The sequence below is a fragment of the Cottoperca gobio genome, chromosome 10 (genome assembly GCF_900634415.1).
Source record: "Cottoperca gobio chromosome 10, fCotGob3.1, whole genome shotgun sequence".
NCBI classification, from domain to species: Eukaryota; Metazoa; Chordata; class Actinopteri; order Perciformes; family Bovichtidae; genus Cottoperca; species Cottoperca gobio.
In genome coordinates, this window is record NC_041364.1 from 7,032,312 (window position 1) to 7,058,567 (window position 26,256).

Below are 26,256 nucleotides of genomic sequence, written 5' to 3' on the forward strand. Positions count from 1 at the left end.
TTGAACATGCCTGTTTAAAAGGAGGTAACAGACCAGAACCGATTTAATACTAAATACAAATGTGCTTTTAATGTGTGATATTTGTATTACACAAACTTCTCTTGGTGTCATTAAACCTCCAACACGATGAAAAGCCCAGAAGTAAAGGATCGATATAACTCTTCCATAACTATTATGGTATTTTTGTTGAAGAAATACTTGTTTTGCACAAAGATAACGCTGATTAATCATCCTGACTACTTTTATTCGCTCTATTGCTGCTTACTTTAACAGAAGCACCAAAACGAAACCATCGTAAATATTTCGCCCATAGGGGGATGCGAAAAAACGTCAACAAACAGCACGTGTCGGCTTCCCGCTTGCCGTACTTGGCTCCGCCATTGTTTGACAGTTTACGTCGTTGCTAACCACAGTCTTTCCTGGTTACCTAACGTACTCAACAAGAACAACAAAAACACAAATGTCGTGTGGATGTTTAGGACGCCTTTCAGTACCACAGAGAGCATGAAAGAGGACAGACGTTACAGCCAGGTACTTTTATACTTCCTCTTAGCTTTCCTCTTTCACTTGTCCGGCGCTAACTTCCGGCAACGGTAGTTAGCTTTAGCTTCTCTCAGGTTAATAATGAGGCACACTATGATAAAAGTTGAAGGCAGATACAATGTTTTTTCCAAATACAATGCGCTTTGTTAACTATCATCTGCAGCGTTATGTAACCAGGAATTTGGTCTAACTAGCTGACATGTGTCCGCTATTTGTAACGTAGAGTTAGCTGACTTATCTGACAGCTCAATTTACATTTATGTAACGTTAACTTCTGCAGTTAAAACATCCACGTTAAGCTAACTATTCTCTTACACCTTTATAGTTAAATCAGTCACACAGCTGGTTAGCTCTGATCTGGAGGTCTGTGCAGTCCAAAAGTTATTATCCACGTCAAGTGGAGGTTAGAAGAGGAACAAGGAAAAGTCCTGTAGTTAAAACTATTGTCTGTGGTTCGTTCAGGATGTTATTTTGAGCACCCAGTTGATGGCACCACCCATGGCAGACATTGTGCCTGTATTGTTGAGATTTAAAAAGCTTGAGATGCCTCCAGGAGGAGGACTGTTCTCCATCCTAGCCTGTTCCTTACCATTTGAAAGCAAAGCTATAGGCTCATTTTCAAACAATGTAAGGTTACAGGCATGGCTGTAACAATACATGAATACATGTTTGTAAGATCAAGAACAACTTTGTTAATTAAAACACAAGACGAGACTGGCAAACCAGAAACCACTGGAAGACACATCTGAAAAGAAATGTTTTCAGATTACCACTGTTGAGGATTATTCTGGGCAAAAAGTGTGTGTGGTTGACATGTTGCTTAGTTGAGGCTGACATCTGGTTACAGTGCTGAACCTTGTCTGGCCCTATGCAGGACCAGTTTAGGGCCATCTGTGGTCATGCAGTCAGCTGAGATAAGGCTATATTGTGGGCCTTAAATGGTCCTGCTCTTGCAACCAGGTCCTGAACTAGACCACCAATGGGCCGTCATTTCTTGTTGTATGTGGGTTGAGTAAAAGAAGAGTGCATTTTGCTATGTGGGCCATGTTGTCTCCAAAAGACATACAGTTGCATTGCACCAATTAAATACTAGGCCATTACACTTATTATTTAGCATGGTGCAGTTGGAATAATTCAATGATTAATTGTTTAGTCTCCAAAATATGAGAATAGTTGAAGAAGCGCAGTATGTTCCTAGAGCCTAGGGTCATTTCTTTAAATTGCTTGTTTTGTTCACCCAACAGCTCCAAACCCTAAAGAAAGGCTATTAATTTAACAATGATGCAAAACAAATAAAACAAGCAATTTATTTTTTATATTTGAAAAGCTGGAACCAGAGAACATTTGGCATTTTTTCTAGATGAATGACCCCTGTTGTCTCTATGTGCATTGTCAACGTGACTTTTATTTAATTTCTCCTTGTCTTTTCCTTTCTTTTATCTCTCTCTGCACCATAACAGTACTTTGGATAATCAGTGTTGAAGTGCCATTTAATGAAAGTTTAGTTCAATAATTAATTGATCAGTGGTTTTCAGTTAACTTGATTAACTAATTCATTAGTCAACTAATGTTTCAGCACAGGGGTCAAGAAGTAAATTGCTTGCGACCTAATTTTTGTGATGTGCTGTTAAAAATTTGAGAAATCCGGGTTTGCTCTGTGCAGTAGGACAATTTTATGAGCGCTGTGCGAGTGATATAATAAGAATCACCTTTGTGGTACTTATGGAAATGTTCAGACGACCAGCCTTTGATGAGGGCACGGAAGTAGAAAGCCCGCCTCTAAAAATATGGAGGATCATTACCGAAGACACCTCCGCAAATTCATTCCATTTCCAGAATGGCTCATGATGAGGTGCATTTCCATGGAGAGATTTGAAGGATTACTTAGTCAGTAATGGTAACCTAAAGGCAGTCATATATGGGGTGTCTGAAGATCTAAGTCTAATAATGAGCTAAAGCATGTCTTCACAGGTATAATCCTAAATCTTGACTCCACATTTTGAGCCGCTGATAGCAAAGGTTAATCCTCCTATTGATTAAAAATGGAGGATGCCATTTGTTCTGACCCAATCTGAGTCCCTGTTGTCAGAAATGCAAGCAGAATTTGAGATGCTTTTAAATGTTTAAGCATATCATCTTATTCAAGGACAAGCAACTGCGTAAGTATTTCTATCTGCTGCAGAGCTGAAACAATTCATCGATTATCAAAATAGTTTCACTGACTAAATATTGCAGCTCTAAATTGCTTCCGTCATCTATGAACATATTTGGGTTTTAGAATAAGCAAGCTAGCTTTAGATGATATATATGAGGTTCTGATAAGAAGGGTATCTTAGCTTTTTATCACGTAATACATTCTAATCAAAAAACATTTGAGCACAGATCAAATTGATTTCAGCAACAGCTAGCACAAACTTAAATCTGTGGCATGTTGGAGTTCAGTATTTCCAGGAAGAGCCCATTCTCCATTATAGTTAAGCTCTTCTTGTATTCAGTTTATTATGTGAAGGATTAGGTTCAGTAGTTTACCTGCCTCCTTCCACTATGGCCTGATTTATTTAAGCAGTGTTGAGGACTGCAGGACCAAGATGTAATAGGGGTGTCAATATTCCTCATGTCAGCAGGTTGTGCTTCATTAATCTGTCTGATTGATCCAGCATCCCATGGTTCCATGACCTTGCTTTGCACAAATAAGAACTGCACCCATGCCAGTGTTACCTGATCTACTGCTTTGTGGTTGGATTTGTGCTTGACTGATTGGAGGCACAGGACAGAGACGTATGGACCCCGCAGCTGTGAGTGCGGAGGGGATTCAACATGTGTAACAGAGTAGAAGGCCTAGTGTTATGATGTCATTGTCCTCTGTTGCGTTGTTTAAGTCTGGTCAGATGAGAATAATGGTTGGCTATATTTTATAGGAGATAAGTTAGAGATAATTAGAAATACGAAGAGGTGATGAGGATCATACTGTATGGACAACAAAGGCAGCTGAAGTGGCGGTAGCTAATGTCTAACTCTTATTCGATTGGCGGTCGTTGCTGATCCATATTATGGTTAGTGGCTTGATTAATTGATTTATTCTTTTTGGTCTATAAAATATAAATTGAAAATATTGAATCGCTTGTACAAACGGTCCAATATATTACAATATTTAGATTATTATGACATAAAACCAAGAAAAGTAGAAAACCCTCACAATTAATGAATTCATTCAGTCCCTAGCCACGGATGCATAATATATTTTTATTTCTGACTATACGCCAGGTGTTGGATGTGTATTCTGAGTTTAGGTATCAGAATTGATAATGGGGAGAGAAAAAGGAAAGCAGTCCACCCCTAAACATACTAAACATAATGTTTCTAACATATTTGTATATATAATCTTATCCTTAAACCATATTAACATGAATACCTAAACAAAAACAAAAAAATCGGCCTTTTAACCCACCATATTCCTAAACTCTATAACCAAATAAACAGAATACAGACAGTCTACCTCGCAGCTATTGTGTCATGAAGCCATCATGTGAGTGACGATGGCTTCCTTTGTCAGATCTATATTTAGGCCTAATCATAGTCAGTGTTTTGGGGAAATTTCACAAGTTTCCTGATGAACGGCTTTCTGGATCTTCTTTGTTAGAAAGAGCTTTCAACTTTTCAACTAGCAATCATCGTCTTATTAAAAGTGCATTTGTCTGCACTGCATTTCAGATCTGTCAGTTCAGGTAATTTTGGACGGCAGGTAAGGTGACCCCGGCTGTAATAGAACTAAGCTTCAATCAAAATGCAATAACCTTACATTTGAAGTCAAAAGCCTGACCTGCATACACATTTTTCACTTTTAGAATTAAAATAGCCTGTTTTATAATATGATCTTGTAATGTCAAACGAGAATAACAATGGTGGCCAGTGCTTTAGTGCACGTAGGTCTTACGCGAGAACAGAAATTGATCGTCTCATGTACTGTGGGTGTTTTGTGATTCAGAGCTGCTGCTTTTCAGTTTTTGTTCAGTGACGGCTCTTTATTTTAATTGGAAAACACTTATTAAGGAAAATAATTGGAGAGGCTAAATTATAAATTCGACTGGATTAGTTTAGTATTGACCCATGCAATATGTACATGGATGTGCATATTCACTATCTCATTTATACAGTGATGGACAGTACACATTTATGTTTATGGGCCAAGCAGTGGAGTTATTGATGGTGTACGTAAAATAACCCTTCCTCTGCATGACCCATCTTTGTTATGTTGTTTCCTTCTGCAATCTTCATCCAGTTTATTAAAATTCATTACCATAACAGCACACCCACTTTACACCATATGGTCAATATTTTTATCGCTTGAAAATGCGTGTGCTTTCAGAGCCCACATATAAAGTGTGTGTCATGTCGTTGCTAATCAGTGTGCAATATTCGAGTAGCTGAAAGCCTGTTTAGGAATATTAATGAAGTGCACAGGTTTACATGCACTTAGACTAGATCTATAATACGATATAGGCCTAAATAGTAAAAAAATATGCATGAAATGTGTTTTTATAGCACACGTCAATCATAAACTTTACAGACTTTTCGCTGGTGCACAACAGATCTAGAAGGCTGCTATTGTAAGAACTAAAATTGAACTTCAATATTTTGTTCATGGAGAGGCTGTCAAAAACCTTCCTGCTACAGTAGTCCCAGACTAACACTCCTCACAGACAGTACAACACCGTGGAGGAAATCATTTATGGAAAGCTGTGATACAGGTTATAGAGGAATTGTTGAGCTAATTAATTAATTTCATTATCTTAAACGGATAATGTAGTTGATTGACAAAAAGTGTCTATTTTGATAGTTGATTAATTCTTATTATGAAGAAATATTCTCTACTTCCAACTTCCCACTTTGCTGCATTTCTTTGTTTCATGTGATAATAAACTGAATATTTATCGGACAAAACAAGCCATGTTAAGCTTGGATCTCCTTTTTAGGCTTTAGGATGAGGAATAAAAATAATCGCTAACGGAAAAAAAGGAAATTTTATTAATGTCAGTCTGCTCTAAGCCCGCTATGATAATTATTTCTGAAAATATAAATGTTAAATTGGGGCTAACTCGGTACTGCAGAAAAATAACAGAGGCATTATTGCCGTTTCAAGCTTTTGGTTTGACTTAAAAACAACAATTAGAGCAGGAAACTACAGCTAATAAATACCATATGTGAAAACCAATTACTCCGTTGCATTAATTAGGCTTATGTCACAGGCCTAAACTGCAGGGTAAAACATCAATAAATCCGCACCCGAGGCTCTTTGAAGCTTTTAGACCACTGTTCAAAGAAGCTTTACATCTGTTGATGACAAATGCTTCATTAAGAAGTAGGTTGTCGCAATATTTACTCTGGTAAACAGGCCCGTGACATCATCAGCCTAATTAATGCAGCTCAGTAATCGGCTGGCACACTTTGTACGTATTAGCTGTTGTTTCCTGAACTAATTATTGTTTCAAAGTAAAACCAAAAGCTTGAAACTGCAAAAAAGAACTCCTCATACATGTTTTAAATATCAGTGGATCTCATCCTGACATCCTTGCATGTTTTTAAATACTACCTGAGCATGATTGCTCACACTAATCCCATCATTAATGTGAATGGTAAACACTGTCATTGTATTACAGCCCAACACTGACACTGTGCTTATTAATGTGAGCGTGGTGTTTCTTGCTTCAGTGTTATTTGTTTGTGTTGTCTGAATTTAAGAGTGTGTCCTTACTGTTTGTCATGTCGTCTTGTGTGAAAGTGCCCCACAACAATTTTGATTTCATCCACTAAATCTGTCCTGCCTGAGGCTATCTTGCTAAACTTAGCTTGGTGGATGGCACCGTGTTGAGAACATTCCCCCATGTTCTGAACCAAATTGTTTTTGTCCCACTCCGGGTGAGAAAAGGTGACATTTCTCATTATGAGATGTTTTATTGACCCTCAAGGGAATTTGGGAGCTGGATAAGAGGAGGCAGGCGGTGGGAGGGTGCCATCTGAGTGAATCAATAAGCTTGTGTGTATTTTGGGTCCGTGCATTGTGCATGCTCGTCTGACTCACCGGATGTAGACCGTGCATGCAGCCTATTTCAGAATTGTCCTCCCTTCTCGGTATCTCCGCTATCTATTTTGTAAGTGCACCGTCGCTGCATCCTGTGCTTAGTGCCACCCCAAGACGGTTGTGATTTGTTTTAAGGAAATACAAACAACCGATAATGTTTTTGGTCCTCATTGCAGATATAAAATGCGAACTTTCTTCAGCGCTGGCACATTGCTAAAACAAAGCGTGGCTATGCGAGACTACTCCATACAGTACGAAACTAACTAAACATGCTTAAATCTGTCAGTCACCATCATAAAAACCTGAAACCATAATACGATTATGTCTCATTTGCCTTTTAATCAGTACTAGGATGCAGGACTTTAATTGAGTAATTGTATTTAATTATATTTAATTGAGCTCTTTAATGTTCAGTAACGTGTAATGCCGAGTTCAACTGGATATTTTGAACTTAACAGAGATGCATTCAAATCAAGGACGTCTTAGGGCTAAGTGTGCACGCTTAGCCTTAAGGAGTCCTTGATTTGAATTAGCATAGCACTTAAGAGATGTTTGATTGCTACAAATTGCATTCAAAAAAGATAACAGGTACAGCTTTAACTGATGCCAATAATATTTAATAACTTGTCAAAGGTCCAAGTGTTTTGTATATTAGCAATGGAAAGATGAGTGCTATTCTGTAACCGTTTGCAGCAAGAATATTCTTTTTTTAACCCAATGTCCATTTCTCAGAATTAGAGAATTAGATTAGAATAATTGTAGTTAACATTTCAGGAGAAACCGTTTTCCTGCTGCAAGTTGTAATTCTTAGAATAACACAATATACTGGTAGAAAGGGACTAATAGAAAGTAGATTATTATTATTTTCCTTTTTGTATGGCAATAAAAGGTAATGTCAGCCAGGGAGCATTTAGATTTTATTAATTTAATGTTTTTCTGCTACGACATCGCTCCAAGTGCACTCACTGTCAGGATATTTATTAATTGTACAAATTCATATGTATTGCAGCTGTAAAAACAAGGGCGAAGTTAATGTGCATATGAAGACATTTTAGTTCGCATGCTAAGTTAATTATAGTCACCTCCCTCGTAGAGGTCTCATGTCACCGTCTTTTCCACTTCACTCAAATGGCTGTTAAAAATAAATCTATTTCTCAAGTTTAAACATCACCTACCTTTCCGGTATAAAAATAAACTAGCTTAAATGACAGTATGGGAGCATACGCTGTACGCTTCCCAGGAGGGTTAAAAAAAATAGAGCAGTGGACTCTCTCATAGTCCATGTGCCGCGAGGGATGTGCTGTAGGTCTACGTATGTAACATAAAAGATGAATGAACATTTCTCAATGACCTTGTATACACCCAGGATGAACCTAAGTGCATTGGTTTTACTTTCCAGGCATAGCTCAGGGCTTGATAACAGATTCCATTTAGTACAAAACACTACCTGCTGTGCCTCTTTCGTCCTCAGGTAACAACCTCAGTGCAATATCCTTTATCACTCCCTGTGGTCAGTCGTTTAGGCTATGTAGCGTTCAGCTTCAGGCTAAATCTCCCCATCAGATCTCAATGGATGCTGATCTTATGTGAAGTCTCCGAAAGGTGTGAAGTAAATTAATTTCATACCCCGGTAAGTCTGTAGGCTGCAGTGACATTGACAAGGATTCTTTTTTTAATCCTGTGCAAAAGAAATGCAATATTCATCGCACCAAACATGCACGACTTTTCAAATTCATGAGCTGAACAACAGTTTTGCACTGATTACCTGATCATCTGAGGAGGACCCCAGTGCTTACACCCTTTATGGACAGGAAAGTTACCCTCACATATACTTCTTAACGGTGAAAGCCAGACTTTTAATCAGGCTGTGCTGATGACGGGTTATAATTCTGGTGATTGAACCAAATCTTCAGTTGTGGTGATGAGCTGTGAGGACTTTGATTACAGCAAAATGCTTTACCCTTGGCTATCATGTCCTGTATGAATGACATCTACATATTTCAAGCTAATGGGAACCAGAATTAGATACGTTGGATTTCTGAGCCCTTGTCTCCCAGGTTTCTTAGGATTTGTTTAGTTGCCACCTGTCTTGCTTACTTTTCTGGTTTTTATCTGAATGTGCTTTTTTTTTGTGTGAAGGATTATAACCAAAGGAACATACGAAGCAAACCGAGGCCTATTTATTTACCTGTGTTACACCCAGAAGAAAATATGTAGCAGGCTTGGAGCCAGACACTGAATTGGTTTATGTGATTCCTCTCAAGCGTGTCAAACACTAAAGTTTCGAATGACTGTACAACTGAAACACAGTCTTACCCTGGTAGATTTAGTAAAGATAGGCTTGGCCCTGTCACTGTGACTTTTTGATGAAAGATCGCGGCTGATTAGCTGCCAAGACATTTGAAATAACTCCAGCTCTAAAGCCAGGATACAATTCTGACAGAGCTCTATGTCTGAAGCAGCCAGACGTCTGGATTAATGTGTGAAAGGATTTGACTGGTTTTCCTCCCTCAGAGCGCCGTAGTGCACGGATCAGAGATGGACAGATCTTTAAGACGAAGAAAGATTTTTTTTGGTTTCAGCTCGTAACTCGGTGAAATCTTTACATCTCCCATGAATGTGTTTATTCGCCTATAGTGACTGAAAATAGCTACATTTTTATAAATATGTATTAAGCAGTATAATACCAAAACTTCATAGTTATCTTCGTAGTTATAAAAGGAAGAACTGTTTCCTGTGTAAGCACATTTTTTACAAGTAAACAGTTTCAGTAGAAGTATGGGGACAAGGTCTGTATTTATCTTCCAATACAGTAATTAGACCTAATGAGTGGTTGCATTTATCTGCATCCTATACACGGAGGCTGGCTGCTCCCATTTAAAGAAAATGTCCATCTTCCCGTCATTCTTTCAAACATTTTTCATTATTTAAAACTCACTGCGATCATGTCTTCTGCGTCAACCGTCTCAAAAGTACAGGCTTGGACATAGATCAGAAAGGCATCAGCAAGACCAACACATGCATATCATTTGTCCTGTACCTTTTCCACGCTTGTTTGTGTACTGTAAAATGTGCTGTCAGTCGGATGCATTTTAAGGTGGATTTTTCAGTTGAGGCTTATCAGGGGTGGATACTGACACACAAAAAAATCCCCTTTTGCAAATTCTTATCTGCTCCTTCTCTGGCCATCATACTTTTTCACAGTCTTCTGCTTAGTGATCTAAAGCACTAACTGTTTAAATGATATTAGGGGAAAAAAGCATTCTCTACCATTTTAGAGATGCAGTAAATTGCATTTTATCACTGCTTTTAATATGCAGTATGTTATTACTGAAGTGTCCATAAATGGGATTCAGACAGTTAACTAAAGGCACCATTGGGGAGAACTGCTTAGCAATGTTCGTGCATGAGAAGACAATAAAGACCGTAAGGAATCTGTACTGCGTTGAGAACGGTTATGTTAGACACTTTACTTAATTGTCTAAAATGGGGGAAATTGTCCTTGGCGCCCCACAATCAACATGTATTACAAATAAACCCACAAAAAAGGACATCCTTCTTGATTGGAAACCAAATTTGAGAAATTCAGAAGGCAAATATAACAATTAGTGAATTAATAGGTGTGCCTAATTTGCTAGGAGAACCCGAGAAGCGTGTTATTTTTTTTATTTCTGCTCTCAGCTAACGAAGATGAACATAAAGCAAAATTCCCTCTGATTTTAGGATTTCCTGCCCCTTTGCGTAAGCTGTATTCTGTCCGAGCCTTAACCTCTGCGTCTGCCTGAACTGCCACGTGTGACGGTGTACCTGGGAGACGACTGACAGCTGTTGGAATTAGAACGAGGAGTGACACAGGCAATTAAAGGGCTAGATTCAGCTCGGCCTGACCTTCTGATCAATGCACTCGTATTTAGAGCTGGCAGGCTAGAGACCAGCACTCTTTTTCCAGACTAATAAAGATGCGCCGAGTGCAGCTCCTCTGCTGGACTGCCAATACTTTTAACACCCCCATCGATTCTCATTACTGTTGATGCTTTCTTTGCAAGGGTAATCCAGATGTTGAGGAGGGTGTGGGTGGGCATCGGTGTAGTCAGATATTAGGCTAAAGGCAGATTCATCATATTATGACTCGGTGTCAGTTTTCAGTGTGTTGACCATTTCCTTTTAACACAGTGTATAAAAGTTGTCATTGAGCTGATTATGAGTACTTCCTAAACTTTGCAGGAAGCAGGAAAACATAAAATCTGTGTATTTTTGCAATAATCTTCATTAGACTTTATCCAGACCTCTGATTTTCTGCCAACATCTCCAATTTGCTCAGCAATTGAAATAGGTCGCTGGAGTGGCCACTGATTGTTTTGGGCAAAACAAAACGAGAACGCAGTTGAAGTTGAAGTGTCAGGCTAAATGAATGAAGTGAAACAAAATGACAATCCCTTCGAATTATAAGGCATTATCAAAACACAACACCACACAAGTTTCCCTCGGCAAAACAAGCACACCTGTGCGTCCCCTCATTGTTGTAATTGCCTTTTTTGAATTTCTGCCATCCAACTAAAACTTCTGGGTCTGTCTTCGTCAATACGCCGTCAATTCTGAACAGCCTGTTTTTAATCCACATCTGAAGAAGCAGCTTTTTATAAATGTGTGTGTGTGTGTGTGTGTGTATACAAAACAAATCGACTCCAGCCTTCACTCAATGGAGCCCCATTACCACGGTAATGGGGCAACAAGGAGGAAGATGAAAAATATATATTTTTCATTCCCCTGATCCACTTCTATAGCAGCTTGTGATGCAGTAATTAGCTCTACCTGTTTTAGTGGCCTATAGAGCTGAGCGTTCTACTCATTCTTTGGCTCTAATTAGTGAGCAGCTTGGATCGTAATGTTTCTTCAGGGTTTTATGAAGATTTTTATTTTGTATTTTTTGCTTATCTTAGGACAATTCTTCATACATTAGTCTGCTAAGGTAGCCTGACTCTGAGTTTTTTCGTCCTCATTTAAATGTTATGGGATTTACAGCAACATTGTCTGCTCATCATTTTAGCATTCAGTGCCGCATTAGAGATCTTCACACAGACAATTGCACCGTTGAAAAACAATGCAAGGGGTTGTGTGTTATCGTGAGCATTCTGCTACGGGGTGCAGGCAAACGAGATGAAATACAAACGCATAAGCCTAGGATGGGTTTAAAATGCAAAGACAGTGGTTTGTGTCCTTCTACTTCTCTGAGCTTTGATTGTACAGCTTTGGAAAGTTGATCAGACCAGTGATAACTTTCTCCTTCATCTCAATGCTGGCCAGGTAGGCAGCACATTACTACAATGCTACAAGACCCACTCTACAAGGTATTTTACATGTTGTGTACTCGGGGTCTCATTGAAATGAGTGAAGAAGCTCAAGCTTTTGCAACTCTGCTGTTATCAGTGTGGAAGCTGCCTTAGGCTGGCTTTAGCTTCCAAAATTCAAATGTGCAATATCGAAATTGACTTCATGGCCAGTGCTTTAGTTCCATAGCTCTAAAGTTGACTGAGAACCATGAAGTTTTTTTTTTTTTTTTTTTTTGTTTTTTATAAAAGCAGTATGGGCTTCAATTTCTACATTTGTGTCCTGCAGGATGAAAGATGAAGCCAAACCAGTGCGACGTCCTCTTAGCCAGAGTGAAGTGGCCGCCTACTTCACACAATCTGTTCTATGACCGCAGCAACACAGGTACGAGCACGAAACAACATCCATACTGTTAGAAAGTGAGTAAGAGTAATGCATCACTGACTTATAGTGCTAGTTTCCTTCAACCCTTTATGATTCAAGGAGTTTTCAACAGATTTGAACAATCTAGCTGTTTCCATATTTCCCTTTCTCTAATTTCCACTATTTCCAATAGTTTTCTCCCAAATTCGACACATTTCTGAAGCACAGGGATAATTAGACTTATGGCTTTAGCAGGAAACCCCGAAATCCTGTGTGGGTTGAACGATCAGCTCAAATTATTCCAGTCCTTTTTTTTAAATTTATCTTGAGTGCCATTCTGCTGTGAAGGTTTCTGTTGCTTGCTTTTCACATTTTTCTTCAACCTGTAAATTGATGTTAGCCAAGAGTGCCTACAAAAACAGCTGTCATGTAGTTATGGTCTGGTGTCATTATGTTTTGTAAAAGATGTGAAGTGGTTCAATTTAATTGAAATGTCCTTCGCTACAGAGCATTACAAGGAGGTAAAACAGTGCTTAAAGTATTGTGCTTGCAGGATATCTACTGTTCTTTGTTGTCCCAGGGGCTCAGTTGCTGCGTGCCTCTCAGGCTATTAATACTGCAATCTGCCTTCGGATTCAGCAGTAGATAACGGCAGCGATATCTGCTCTAATTGCCTGTTGCCTAAGAACAACTAACTACTGGAGATGTGGGCTGCATGTTAAATTTTCCCCTCAACTAGATTCTGTGCATGTGTTTGGTCACATGCTCAAATTGGAGCCCTGCTCATTTGAATATACTGCAGTGTATTTGTCAGTCCATGCCATAATTATCCAACCTCTGTTTTTAATTTAGCAATTAAAGGCATATCACCATAATATTATCTCTTGAAATATAAGCTAATTAAACAATGCATGGTTAGGATTGCTGAACAACAATCTACGCTGAGTAGGGAGACAATTAAAACTGGTAACACTACTTCACCAGGATATTTTTCTCCCAACCATGTGGTTCACATTCCAGTTGTGATGCATGCGGTGGAGTCCATATGGATTGTATATAGACTGTACTACATGGGCAGCAGATACAATTTGGACCACATGACATGGATGGGGTGTCATATTTCTAAGAACTTTGCTGAGTCTTCTGCTTGTTTTTCTGCATTTAGCTTTTAAAACTTGCACCATTTCCTCAAATTGTCTTCAAATGTATCATCTGCCTGTGAAGTTCTAAATATTTGTGTCCGTGTCTGACAATGATCTACCAAACCAACCGGAGTTTTGAAGGGAAAAGCAAACATTTTGGCAGCATCGCACAGTTAATGACATGCAGTTCGACGTGCGTAGAATGCCAATTCTCAACTCCTGTTCTCGTCCAAAACACACAATCAAGCTTTGAAGATTTGCAGAAGAGCTAGTCAACAATGCTTGTCGCTACCTGTTTCAAGCAGGACTCATTAATATGAGTTGTTACTCTCGTGCATAATTATGCCGGTGGGAACTTGACGATATTAAGCACTAAAATCAAGAGCGACAATTTTACTTAGCTGTAATGTGAATGGTGTCTTGGTGGCTTGCAAGTATGTCGTAACTATATTAAGTGTGTTTTCATAAAAATGGATTTGCTGTTCTCCATAACCACAACAAATGATGCCTGACGGACCTCTTGACATGTTCAGTCATAGCCTGGCATTTTTATCCTACGCCTGTAGACAGCAGAATTATCTCCAGTTCTCTGTCTCTTGGTTTATGGGTCAGTCATGCACACACGGACACAATCTTTACCTTTTTTTTTTTTTGCTATTCAGCTACACAGTGCAATTATTTCCAGTATAATAAAGAAATTGGGTTCCTGAACTCCAATATTAGCTGGTTGCTGATTAAGTCCTCATTCTAATTTTACACATGCTAGAGTTCCATGTGATACTCAGTAGACTGTATAATGTCCTAGTTTAATAACTAACGTAGAAGCAAATGGGTCAAACTTCCCATTTTTAACTGGTCACAGAAGAATGTCCGCCTCTGCAGCTTTTGTAAAACAAATCTTTCAAGGTGACAGATTAGATTAAAGCAGGGACTTTATTCAAACTGCTCGTTGAGAGTTTTGCGTCACAGCAAGAAACCTTTTGTCACTGCAAGATACTTTTGAATTTCTAGCTATCCTGTCTCTAAAACGCCCTCTAGAGCCCGGCTGTAAGATGTGATTAGAGCTTTTTCTGCTCTCTATCATCTAAATCCTATTCTAAATACTCATGAGAGCAGCTTGCTTGACACAGTAACTTGACTACATACACATATACAGTACCAGAGATACTTGCCAGAGAAATGTTTGTCAGCCTCTTCCTGGTTATTACCAAGAACAGCCATTTGACATGTGAGAGGCACCCAGATACTACTGTCTGTGTGAAATGGAGAGGATATTACCTGTTATTCAATTACTAGTGCAGACATTTTAAAGACCAGGACAAATCATTGTCAATTTCTAGTTTAACATTCTGATGGAGCCATTTTCTGTCAAGTGCTATGTGCATTTTGCTACTGCTGTTTTTCCATCTCCTGGCTTATTTGCCAGAGTTGCACTTGAATACTCTACTGTGAGAGGGTGAAAGCATGTGTTGAGGTTTGTAGAGGGAGTAATAGTTGAGGTCCACAGCTGTATGCTCTTTTTCAAGAAAATCTGTAACAAAATAACACCTAGTTTTTAACAAAAAGGGACACCCAGACTTTATTTTGTCTTGAATTTGGAGCTTCTTAGATTGCCTTAGGCTCTCCTCAGGCATTTAAATAATTTAAGTAAAAGGTCTACTTTTTACTTCTGAGAATTGGAAATTTGTCTTGTTTATCCTAAATTTAAAATAAAAAATATTCACTTTTAATCAACAATATTACTTTAATTCTCATTTATTTAGGTTGGTCCATCGATGCACTTTACTTTGTCCATTTAATCCAAAGATTGTGTTTGCAGATCATCCATTTACACCATAAACAAGAACAGAGGTAATATCCTGCCTAACCCCATTCAATGAGACAAATACAATATTTCTGTATCTAACATGCACGGTCTAACATCAAACCAATACTCGAGTAGTTTTTCTCGACTAATTGGGTGTGAACTTGGTAGAATGTCAGCTTCTGTAATGACCACCGATTTCTTTCAGAGCTAAGATGCACAGACGGAGGAAGAGCATTTTATTTTAGGATCGTGGATCATTTTGTTAACCTCTGACCCAAACCGACATGTCATTCACAGCAACAGACTAATATTAGCACTCACCTTTGCTCCACGTGTCCGTCTCACACATACACCTCCCACCGCCCACACCTCACACACAGTCAGTAAATTAGCTCCACTTAGCTCCATCTGTTTACCGGGCTCTGCACTAAACTCTTTTTCAGATCTCTGCCTACAGAAATCAGAGCAGATGTGATTGCCCAAAACACTCGGCACCCTTTTCACATCAGCTAAAAGAGCCTTCATGACATGATCGCTCAAAAGCATCAAATAAGCCACATTTTTGAAGCTCATGTCTCCATTTATAATAAAATATTGATCATCAAGATTGAACTTATAGGTTCAGTTTAACCTATTTTATTTGATCATTAGAGCTAGGGATGCAACGATCGGGAAAATCTGGGCCTATACAGATGTTTAAAATAACAATTTGGACCATTTCAATAACGATGGGAAACAAAGGACATCTTCATTATAAAAAACTGCTTTAAAATACTTTTTTATTCTGCTATACCACTATATCTATACTTACTACTAAAGACAGTTCCGTAAGCATCTCTGCCTTGTTGCAACTCAGTCTATTTTTCTTTCATCCAAGTCATTGTCCGTGCTGTCGCATGAATCACAAAGTACTGAAAAATGGAGGTGATTATTTCTGCAAATTAAGGTTAAATTAAGGTTAATAGATACTCCCACATGGCTGACATTTTCTTTCATTTTTATTTGTGAAAAATCTACATATGCACGTGGCACACTGACACCCTCCACATCGTGCCAGAGCGATGTCCAGCGAGTGGTTTCTTCTCCAAATCAGCAGCCGGGTGTGCCAGATTTGTCCAAATTCGACCACAAATAACTAAAACAACATTTAGCCGGTGCCAAATCGATGCCACACAACTCATAAACATCGGCCACTAGCATCGGCGAATATCGTCTCATTTGCTGATAGACCGATGGCAGTCAACAAGACGAATATCGGCCGATACCGATGTTCAGGCTGATAAATCGTTAATTAGAACCTGCCTGCCCAGTGTCATTCTCTTTTCTTTTCTTTTTATATATATATTGTAACTGCAGAATATGATAAGCAAGTGGGCAAAGTCATACAGTCAACAATTAGTCACATTATAAAAATCTCTAATGTGATTTTTCTCGAGCATCGCAGTTCTGTGATAATGGTAGCTAATTACAATGTCTTCGACTCATCTCTGCCTCCAGCATTATGTATTTTGAAAAAGAGGCTGAAGCTTGGATATCTAGTAGTCTGAAATAGCTGTTGAAGCACCTACACACAGACTCCAGCTCCCTCTTCCACACCAACACGTATGAATGCACATACAGTATCTGTGATTTTAGCTGTTTTACTCAGCTTAACAATCGGCAACATGGCTCTATCAAAGTGTGAGAGTTTGCGGAGCTGCTTCCTTGACGGTGAATGTTGAAGGAATGTGGGGTCAGGCTCCCCCTCAGTCAAAGACAGTCCTAACAAGCGGATCTCTGCTTGTTTGATAGAACTTTCACCGCTTTGTGATGATGAACATTTATAGCACTTTGTTGAAATCTTAGGGAAAAATGCTTATTTGCTTTTCTTTTTGTCGGATGAGAAGATCAATACCACTCTCATGTCCATAGAGTACATTTAAAGCAATAGTCAAGAGACTGTAAGCTTAGCACAAAGCTTTGTCTTTCCAAAAGTAACACATTGCCAACTAGAAATTCTAAAGCTCAGTAATTACATTGTATCTTACCAGTAACACCCAAAGGTTGTGCATAGCATGCGGATTCAGAATCTCAAGAGTGTGAACACGTGATTGTATCATGCATGTGTCTGTAGTTTTTGTTATTTAAGGGTATTTTTTGTCAGTTCAGTAGCAGATGTTCAGCCTTTGACACTTGTTTACTTCCACTCATAATCTGCTGACAGCACTTTTTCCTCTCATCACAATTTCACAGTGATCATAATTTGGGGGAGAATGAAGTGTGTTTTAATATTTGGAGTGAGATTGCAAAGTGCATGACTTTGTACAACACAGGTTGAGTAACGGAAACATAAACGGTCACTACATGTGACGGTTCTGGGAGGATTGAACCCAAAAACAAGACACAGAAGCAACAAAAGTCGAGTAAGTTGTACCGAGTCAAGGCAGTAATCAAGTAACACTGGAAAGCTAGGTTAACCGGCAGAAATACTGAGGGACTGATGAGGGAATGAGCTGCAAGTAAGAAGGTGGGAAGGAAGAACAAGTGAAGGGAATGAGATGATTGCTGCAGGAGGAAGTGGCAGGATCTGAAATGACATGAGAGTTATTGATATGGTATGAAAACGAAAACGATTAAAAAATAAACCAAGAGTTGGCAGAAGTCATTACACTATGGTTGTTTATACTGTGATAATGGGTCTGATATGTAATTTCTGAGTGATTCAAATTCTTAACTTTTACTGGATCTGTTAAACGCAGTGACACATTAATTTCACTTGGTGACATGTTCATTACTGTGTGAAACGTTTTCTGAAATGAAATATTGGTGCCACCAAATTACGCATCTGTGCCGCTAATGGGAAAATGTCAGGAGCAAAAAATAGAGCTTTTTTTTTAAGGGTTTCGAGTTTAAGCAACTCGTTGTTGCCTGGTTTAATTGCAGTGTGGTTTAATGCAAAAGGGTAAGATTACTACTTTTAGAGTTTGTCGAGCACATACGACACAAAGCATATGTCAGTTCATGCACTTTACTCACAAGCTATTAAACTACATAATGCTGCTGCCTGTCTTTTGTAGATTTCGGTTGATCTTGTGAAGTGGCTTCTTACATTTTTGTGATGCCTGAAACCCACTTTGACAGCATGACAACTCAAACTCTGACAAAAATGTAATCAAAGGCTTGATTGCAGTCCTGTGTAGCGTCTACTGTATATAGGCCAAAGTGCTACTGACAGCTTAGTAGAATATTTGTTTTTCATGTCAAGTTATCATCATGAAATATGTCGCTCAAGTATCATATATAATCAGATGCTTTCAAATCCTTTTGCAAATCCACATAACCTTAAAAAACTCACAGCGCTGAAATACGATCTACGGCCACTTTAGTAAGTATACCCTGGAGCCCCTTTTGCCTTAATGACAGTGGTGCGTTATCCTGCTGGAAGTATCCATCAGAAGATGGGTACGCTGTGGTCATAAAGAGATGGACATGGTCAGCAACAATTCTCAGGTAGGCTGTGGCGTTCAAACCATGCTCAATTCGTACTAAGGGGCTAAAAGTGTGCCAGGAAACTATCTTTCACACCATGAAACTACCACAGCCAGCCTGGACCATTGATACATGGCTTCATGGATCAATTTCTTGGTGTTTGCGCCAAATTCTGACACTACAATGTGAATGTTGCAGCAGAAATCGAGACTCGTCAGACCAGGCAACATTTTTCCAATCTTTTTTTGTCCAATTTTGGAGAGCCCAGGGCCAATTGTAGCCTCACCTTCCTGTTCTTAGATGACAGGAGTGGGACCCAGTGTGGTCTTCTGCTTCAAGGTTCAATGAGTTGTGTTCTCAGAGATGCTCTTCTGCATGCCTCGGGTGCAACGAGTGGTTTTCTGAGGAGCTGTAGTCTTTCTATCAATTCAAACCAGTCTGGCTATTCTCCACAAGGCATCTTTGCCCAGAGAACTGTCGCTTCACTGTATATTTTCTCTTTTTCTGACCTTTCATTGTAAACCCTAGAGATGGTCGTGTGTGAAAATTCCAGTAGATCAGCAGTTTCTGAAATACTCATACCAGTCCGTCTGGCAACAACAGCCATGCTTCGATCCAAGTTCCTTTCTTCCCCATTCTGATGCTTGGATTGAAATTCAGCAGAGTGTCTCGACTATGTCTAAATGCATTAAGTTACTTCCATGTGATTAGCTGATTATCTGCATTAACCAGCAGAACAGGTGTATCTGATAAAGTGGCCGGTTTGTGTGTGTTCACTTTGTAAAATCACAAACAGTCCAGGTCATGTTAAAGTTGTGTTGTGTTACCCGTTCACATTGATTAGTTTCTCTGGTGGCTGAAGGAGCATACAGTGGCAGAGGAGGACATTGCCATTAGTTCACTCTTCTGGGAAAGCCTTACGGGGAAAAAGAAGGCAGTTGATCTTCTTCTTTTTTTTCACTATGGCAGCGTCACACAGAGATGCCTCACCCCAGGTCGCTGTTTCTCTGCTACTGGTGTAAATTATTGTCCGGGTATAAATAGGCTGACAGTCTGGCAGGGCCAGGTGGTCTAATCTGCCAGTTCAGTGTCCTGCTTCCCTGCATGGCAAGGCGCCGTCGCGGGTGTTTGTCCCCCACATTAACATTGGCCTCAGTACCCACAGATGGGCTAGTTCTTGTATATTGATGAAAAGCTGGCCTCACCAGACACTTTTGAAATCTTTAATACATAAGAGACACCTGATATTTCAGTAATTGGATGGCATAATATCAATGTGGTTTAAAATTAACATCATTTGTGTGCACCTTTTTTGAAAGACTGAACTAAAAACTAGAGCTGCAACAATGAATCATTGATAAGTTGATTGATAGGAAATATATTCATTTTGTTATCATGTATATTAATTGATTAAACATTTCCGTCATTTTTTAAAAAGCAAATATTTACTGGTTCCAGCTTCTTGTTCTTGTCGTAGCATTACGGCTTTGGACTGTCGGTCAGACGAAACAAGACATCTGAAGAGTCGAAGATTAATTGATTTAAAAAATGAAATAAAATACTTTGCACGTTTGGTGATTTGCTGGTCTGCTCTTGTTTCCTAAGACCACATTTGTTTTCATTCTCTTTTTCACAAAAAAGGCAAACTCTGCATGTCATTCATGTCAAATATGCTGAAAAGTAGAACTGAAGCGTTCTCTACCCACATATTTATTATGCTGTTGTAAAGCATTTTTTAAGGAGAGAAATTGTTAGCGCATTCAATTATGTCTCCTTGTATCCAATCTCTTGCCACCTGCAAACGGTTTGTCTGCTGAATATTCAGCATAACAAGGTTTTCCCCCTGGTGACAGTTTTGAAGCAGCAGCAGCAACAACAAACATCATTACCGTGTGGTTACTACAGCCTGTCTGCCACAGATTTTTACTTTTTAGATTGTCTTTTTCTTCATGGTGTTCAGAAATCATTACATGCTTTTTTTCATTTGCTTTTTTCCTCTTTGTTTTATGAAGTTTTTAGTAGTTAGCAATGTTTGTTGTTCAGCCTCTGGTTTAAACATGCTGCAATGCTTGGCATGTACAGATCTGCTGATTGAGCTAATAATGCTGTAGATGGATATTTGTCATTATCAATGTTTTACAGCCCTTTGGTGAGAAACACTATAACTTTGTCGATCTCCCCCGTCATCACTTCCCCCCCAGCTTCAGTAGTTTCCCATCAGAGGTGCCAACATGTCACCAGCAGCGCTAAAAGTCTAATGGCTATGGGAACATTTTCTCTGACACCTGCAGCAAACATGAAGCCTGCTGGGCTGCTGGGAGAACAGAGGGAGGTTTATCTGGGATGGCAGGACTTGCCTCCATCAAAATGCCAATAGAGACAGCAGCACAGAGCTTGGCGCTTCACAGCCAGATAAGGCCCCCAGACAAAGAAGCACTGCAGCAAGACCCCACTCACTACAAAGGGTGGGGGGGACTAGTCACAAGATACGTGACTAATAACTCTAGACAGTTTGCTCCAGTTAAATACTTTACTTTTAGCCTCTGAGTTAGTAGTTTTTAGTATAAGTTAAGGATGTTGAAGCTAAAGATATTCATTATACAAAACTGAAGTCCCTCAAAGAATCCAGCTTGAGGGTAATGAGTTGGACCTAATTTCCAAGGACTAATAGACTGGACATGTATGGACCAGTAGACAGAACATACAGAGAAATCTTGTGATTAGGTATGTGTAAGAAATTACTGGGCTTAAATTGCTCGGTCAGGCTCCAAGGTCAGAAAGGCTGTGCAAGTAATAACCACATATTAACTGCCTGATTAGCGTATTTTTAGCTTTGCCATTTTATGCAGTTATGTAAATGTCCTAATAACACTGGTGTTTTACTAATAGCTGATTAATGGTGACATTATTGTGCACATTCAACATGTCTAGAGATCAAACGTCGTAATTAAAGTGTAGTTCATAGTTCTTTTTTTACATTTTTTTACGTGCTTGATTTGTTTTTGGTGGCAGAAAGCGTTTCCCAATAGTAGATTAGTGGATTAAGCCACCGAAAGAAAAACTTCTTATGTAACTGGTTTCTTGAGCTATGTTATGGTGGCTACAGAGATGCCATGTTGGGGTCGTAAGAACTGTGATTGGCTGCTTGTGTTTTCCCCTGCAAGTTTGCTCTCTCTCACATAGCATGAAACAATCTAAATATGACGATTGATCAGAGTAGTTTAATTTACTAATGAGACATGGTATCACAAAAGGAATACAATGTTAACACTTTTGGAATATAATAACATCCGTCGAGTCTTGCAGTGGTATTTAAAAATGGCTGAAAATTGATGCTGAACTAAAATAAAAAACTTTTTAATAAAAACAATAAGAATACATCTCCTGTTGTTGGTTGCTGGTCAAAGCTGGTAAGCGGCTTGTCACAATGAGACTAGCTGTAACCCTTAAAGTGAGCCTGGGCCGTTGTTGTTGCTAACTTCAGGGCACACAGGGACACAAGATGCCATGGCCATCCAGTCTGTCACTATGAAATTAAAGAATTGTATTAAGTCCTTACTCCGAGATGGCGAATGTGGTAATCCTCTATAGGTAGTTATTGTATTACACAGTGGCTTCGAACATAATATTGGTCCATTACTTTGCCAATGACTCAGCATGAAAAGAGAAAGGCATTCACTCAGATTTCTTGAAAGAACCTCATCTGGCATGGGTCACCTCATGTGACCAAAATCTTTGCTAAAAGCAAATACAGAAAATAGAGTCATTCCAATGATTCTGTTTTTCCTTTTGTTATTTATTGTGTGTGTCAGCATAAGTGTTTGTGCTTGTAGGGCAAGAAATTAACTTAGTCACAGTGGCCCTAGACAATAGCAGGAATCGCTGAGCCTGATGCTGAACCGTAAAGTCATTTCGCTCCAGCAGACCACTTAATAGCTTTGGCTGATGCAGAGTTTGGAAATCCATCAGCCAATTGGGCCAGACAGAGATGAGCAGTCTTGTGTGAGTGTCAGTATGCTTAGTATGGGAGGAAACAGGTAGCAGGACAATGAAGCTTCTCTCATTATGAGCTTGAGTTCTATTGATACATGTAATTGCTTTTTCAAACTACACAATCAGGCAATAATGGTTTGATCCGGCATCGCTTTGGGCATCACGAACAAGGGAATTAAGAATGACAATAGGCTGCCAGACCACACAGAACTGTGATGTTAGTATCTTAGTCTATTTTGTTTATTGTGACAGCTTTAGTCACAGGTTGGATTGTTCCACCGATTTTACAAATCAATGTGTCATGGTCTTGCGCATTGTGGATAATGTAGGCGCCAGAGATTGACAAGGAAGAAAAATAAGTGGACTGAAAAAAGGCAATATCTGCTTCTACTGCATTTCGATCATTTAAAAAGTCCAACTGTGATAAAGATGCAACTGTAAATATGTGAAATAGCTTTGTGTGTCTGTAGTTTACTAATGAACTACAAGTGAGGAAACCTCTGAATACACATGTGGTACCTGAGGTCTGAATGTGACTCTCCTTAAATGATGGTAACACTAAATGAGGAAACTTCAGCTGAAACAAGTTGAACCATAATTAAAAATTGCAAACTCACTCGTATGTAATTCCCTCCATCTTGTCATCATCATGTGGACAGGAAGGCAGACAACCTGGCCCATTGTGTCAGTCTGTGTTAAGGATTGCTTGTCAGTCTATGAGGCTCCCAGCTAACCTCAGTGTCAGCACTCTGATCTGCCTGGTTACGAGTGCAGGCACATTGCCACCAACTAAGGAAATTACCCTTAGGTCGCTTAATCAGCCGTGGTGATGGTGTTGGGCAATATGAGGGAATTGGTATTCATAGTGTCCCACGATAAATTATTTATAGTTTGCTTCAAGGTGGATAGCTAGATTTGGTGGAGAGAGAAACGACTACAGCAGAGTTAATGGCGTAGAAGGAGACTCAACTTTTATTGTCATAGCAGCAGCTTCAAATGACTCCTCTCACAATTTTAGTGTTGTGTGTCGTTATCATTTATTCCCATTGTGACTTGATCAGAATTCAGATGTCAAACTGCATTGTAAGCATTTACTTGACCCTTTTTTTCTTAAGACTTGGAAGTTATTTGTATGTGGTGCAAATGTTATTCCTGTTTTTTAAGTGCTATTTCAAATATAAAATCAGGGTTAATATTTCTTTTTTTAATGAATTGGATTTGTTATGGAAGTCTGCTGCGAACCTCTTGTCATTTTAAAATATTCGTATTCTAAAGCGCTGTTATTTGCTGCTTTTCTCCGTTTGTAATTGTACATTTAATGTCTTACGGTTTTGAACAGTTAAGTTGAACAAAACAAGACGTTTGACACCTTGGGTCCTGCGAATCTCCGATGGATGTTTTCCACTTTATTGTGACATTTTATAGACCAAATGTTTTTATTGATTAATCAAAGAGCAATCAGCATGTGCATGTGAGTAATTGTAAGCTGCAGCAACTGTGAATTTCAGGTAATAGCAGGCAGCCTTTTTATTTTTTAAAAAGCCGCCCTGCATCCTAAATACCTAACTATTTCTAGGTATAATTGTGCCAGTATGCTGCACAGTTTCTATTTACTTTATACCTCTTATGAGAGGCGGCTCCGGTGTTGAGACAAGGTAATTAGCTGTTAAGAGAGGAGCCTGCATTGAGGAGCTGAACAGATTCATCTGTTTTTCAATCAAAAGCTGTGTACTCTGATCAGGGCCCGGAGAGAACACAATAGACCAGCTGAATGAGGATGCCTCCTCATAAATGTACCGGGTGAACAAAAAGTATTATTTCGTTATTACTGTTGAGTGACAGCCAAATCTGTATTCTTTCAAACTGTGGATCCTTGCAACATAAAATACATACACTTAAGCACCAATCAACAAAGGACTTCTTTCACCTCTCCATTGCTCTCTTTATTTTGAATGCAGACTATGAAAAGCTGTACACATGCAGTCCATGTGCTGGCACAGGCAGAAACAGAAGCTCTTAAAGTGAGGCAGCTGCACAGTCGGTTTTAATTGCACGACAAGTAATTTACGACAAAGGCGATTATACCTTCTTTTTTGTTTTAGCTTACTTAATGTTAATGTTAATTAAGCAAAGTGTGACATAGCTAACAGGATGGAAAAAGTGTACGACTGTTATTTTTACTTATTTTTACAGTGTAGAATGAATTCTACAGCCTGTGGGCATTGATTCACAGCGTCCCCCCCACACACACACAGTATTTGTTGTAACACAAGGCAACACCCTCTTTAGGTCAATGAGTCAGGGAGCATCCTCACTACAAGGAGCAGCGGCGTGTTTCAAGTTTATCAAAGGTTTCTAGGTTCATAAATCCTTCAACAACTCAGTTTCCTATCATGCCTGAGAAAGGCTTATCTGTATTCTAAATATTTAAAATGTGCTTCTCCTCAGATGAGCTACCGTTTGATTTTCTTTGCAAGTTTTTCCTACTTGATACAAGTTAAATATTTACGTCCCTATGACGTAGGTCTAACCAACACATTAGACTTAAAGACAGGGGTGTCTGTGTGTGGTGGCAGAATTGGCCTCCCTGTCTCATCCTTTCCCTTATATACACATACTTTAGCCTGCCGTCCTACCTTCCTTCCCTGATTTAAGTACTTGTGACAGGGAGAGCTGAGCCCCATCTACCCCTTCACATGCAAGACTGCGTTTTAAAACCTTTATTTACCAAGGGTTGGTCGACTCTACACCTCTGCTCTTTTCAAGTAATAGCCTGCTACACAGCCACCCAAACTGTGAATGTGCCATGTATTTTAATAAAGACTATTGTGCACTATAGTCAAACTTTCAAGGATATTGCCTCCATTAAAGGCCACAATTTTAAAGCCTTGACTTTTACTGGACGGAGGCTGAAGATAATAACAGAGACTTTAAAAACAACACGCCATTGTTCCTCTTTATTGCCATGTCTAGTAATCAGTCATTTACGCTTAATGTTCCCATTAAGTTCCGTCTTTGCCATACTTTGCCTAATTAACATAATGAACTAATATCACGCACATGAGCCTTTTTTTCCCTTTTTTTTGAAGAGGGTGACTAATCCACACTGTAACACCTTAGCCACATAAAAACCTGCCTGCTCCTCTCCAGCTGATCCAGTTTATTTTTTTGTTACTGTCTTTGAGTGAATATGTTTGCTTTTTTTGGCACCAGCAAACGATAACCTGGGCTGGAGCTCACCGTGTCTGCGAGCGAGAGGGAGAAAAAGATTTCCCCGACCTCTTCATTGGCCATGAATACAAAGACAGCACGTGTCTACGGCTGTTAAACAACACACACTGGCTCCCAGCCCACTCGTAAATTACGGAGCGAAAGCCTCTCCCAAGACTGTCTTCAGTGAAACAGTTCAGTCAGCGAGGTTGTTTCCCATAACCAGCGCCACGGCTGTCAGTTAACAGAGTTTTGTGGCTCAGAGAACAGGACTGGGTTTACAAATGATGAAAAGCAGCTTGGCTAGGGTCCTTAGTTTCTTC

The 26,256-nt window shown here is 39.3% G+C and overlaps 1 long non-coding RNA gene across 1 annotated transcript in view; it reads left to right on the forward strand.

Annotated features, from left to right (window-relative positions):
- The first annotated feature begins 347 nt into the window (after positions 1-347).
- The window catches only part of LOC115014418 (uncharacterized), a 32,145-nt gene continuing 6,236 nt past the window's right edge, over positions 348-26,256 (forward strand). Inside the window, exons 1-2 of the long non-coding RNA XR_003832904.1 lie at positions 348-531; positions 12,239-12,334. This is a non-coding gene — a long non-coding RNA (uncharacterized LOC115014418). The remainder of the gene's footprint in view (positions 532-12,238; positions 12,335-26,256) is intronic.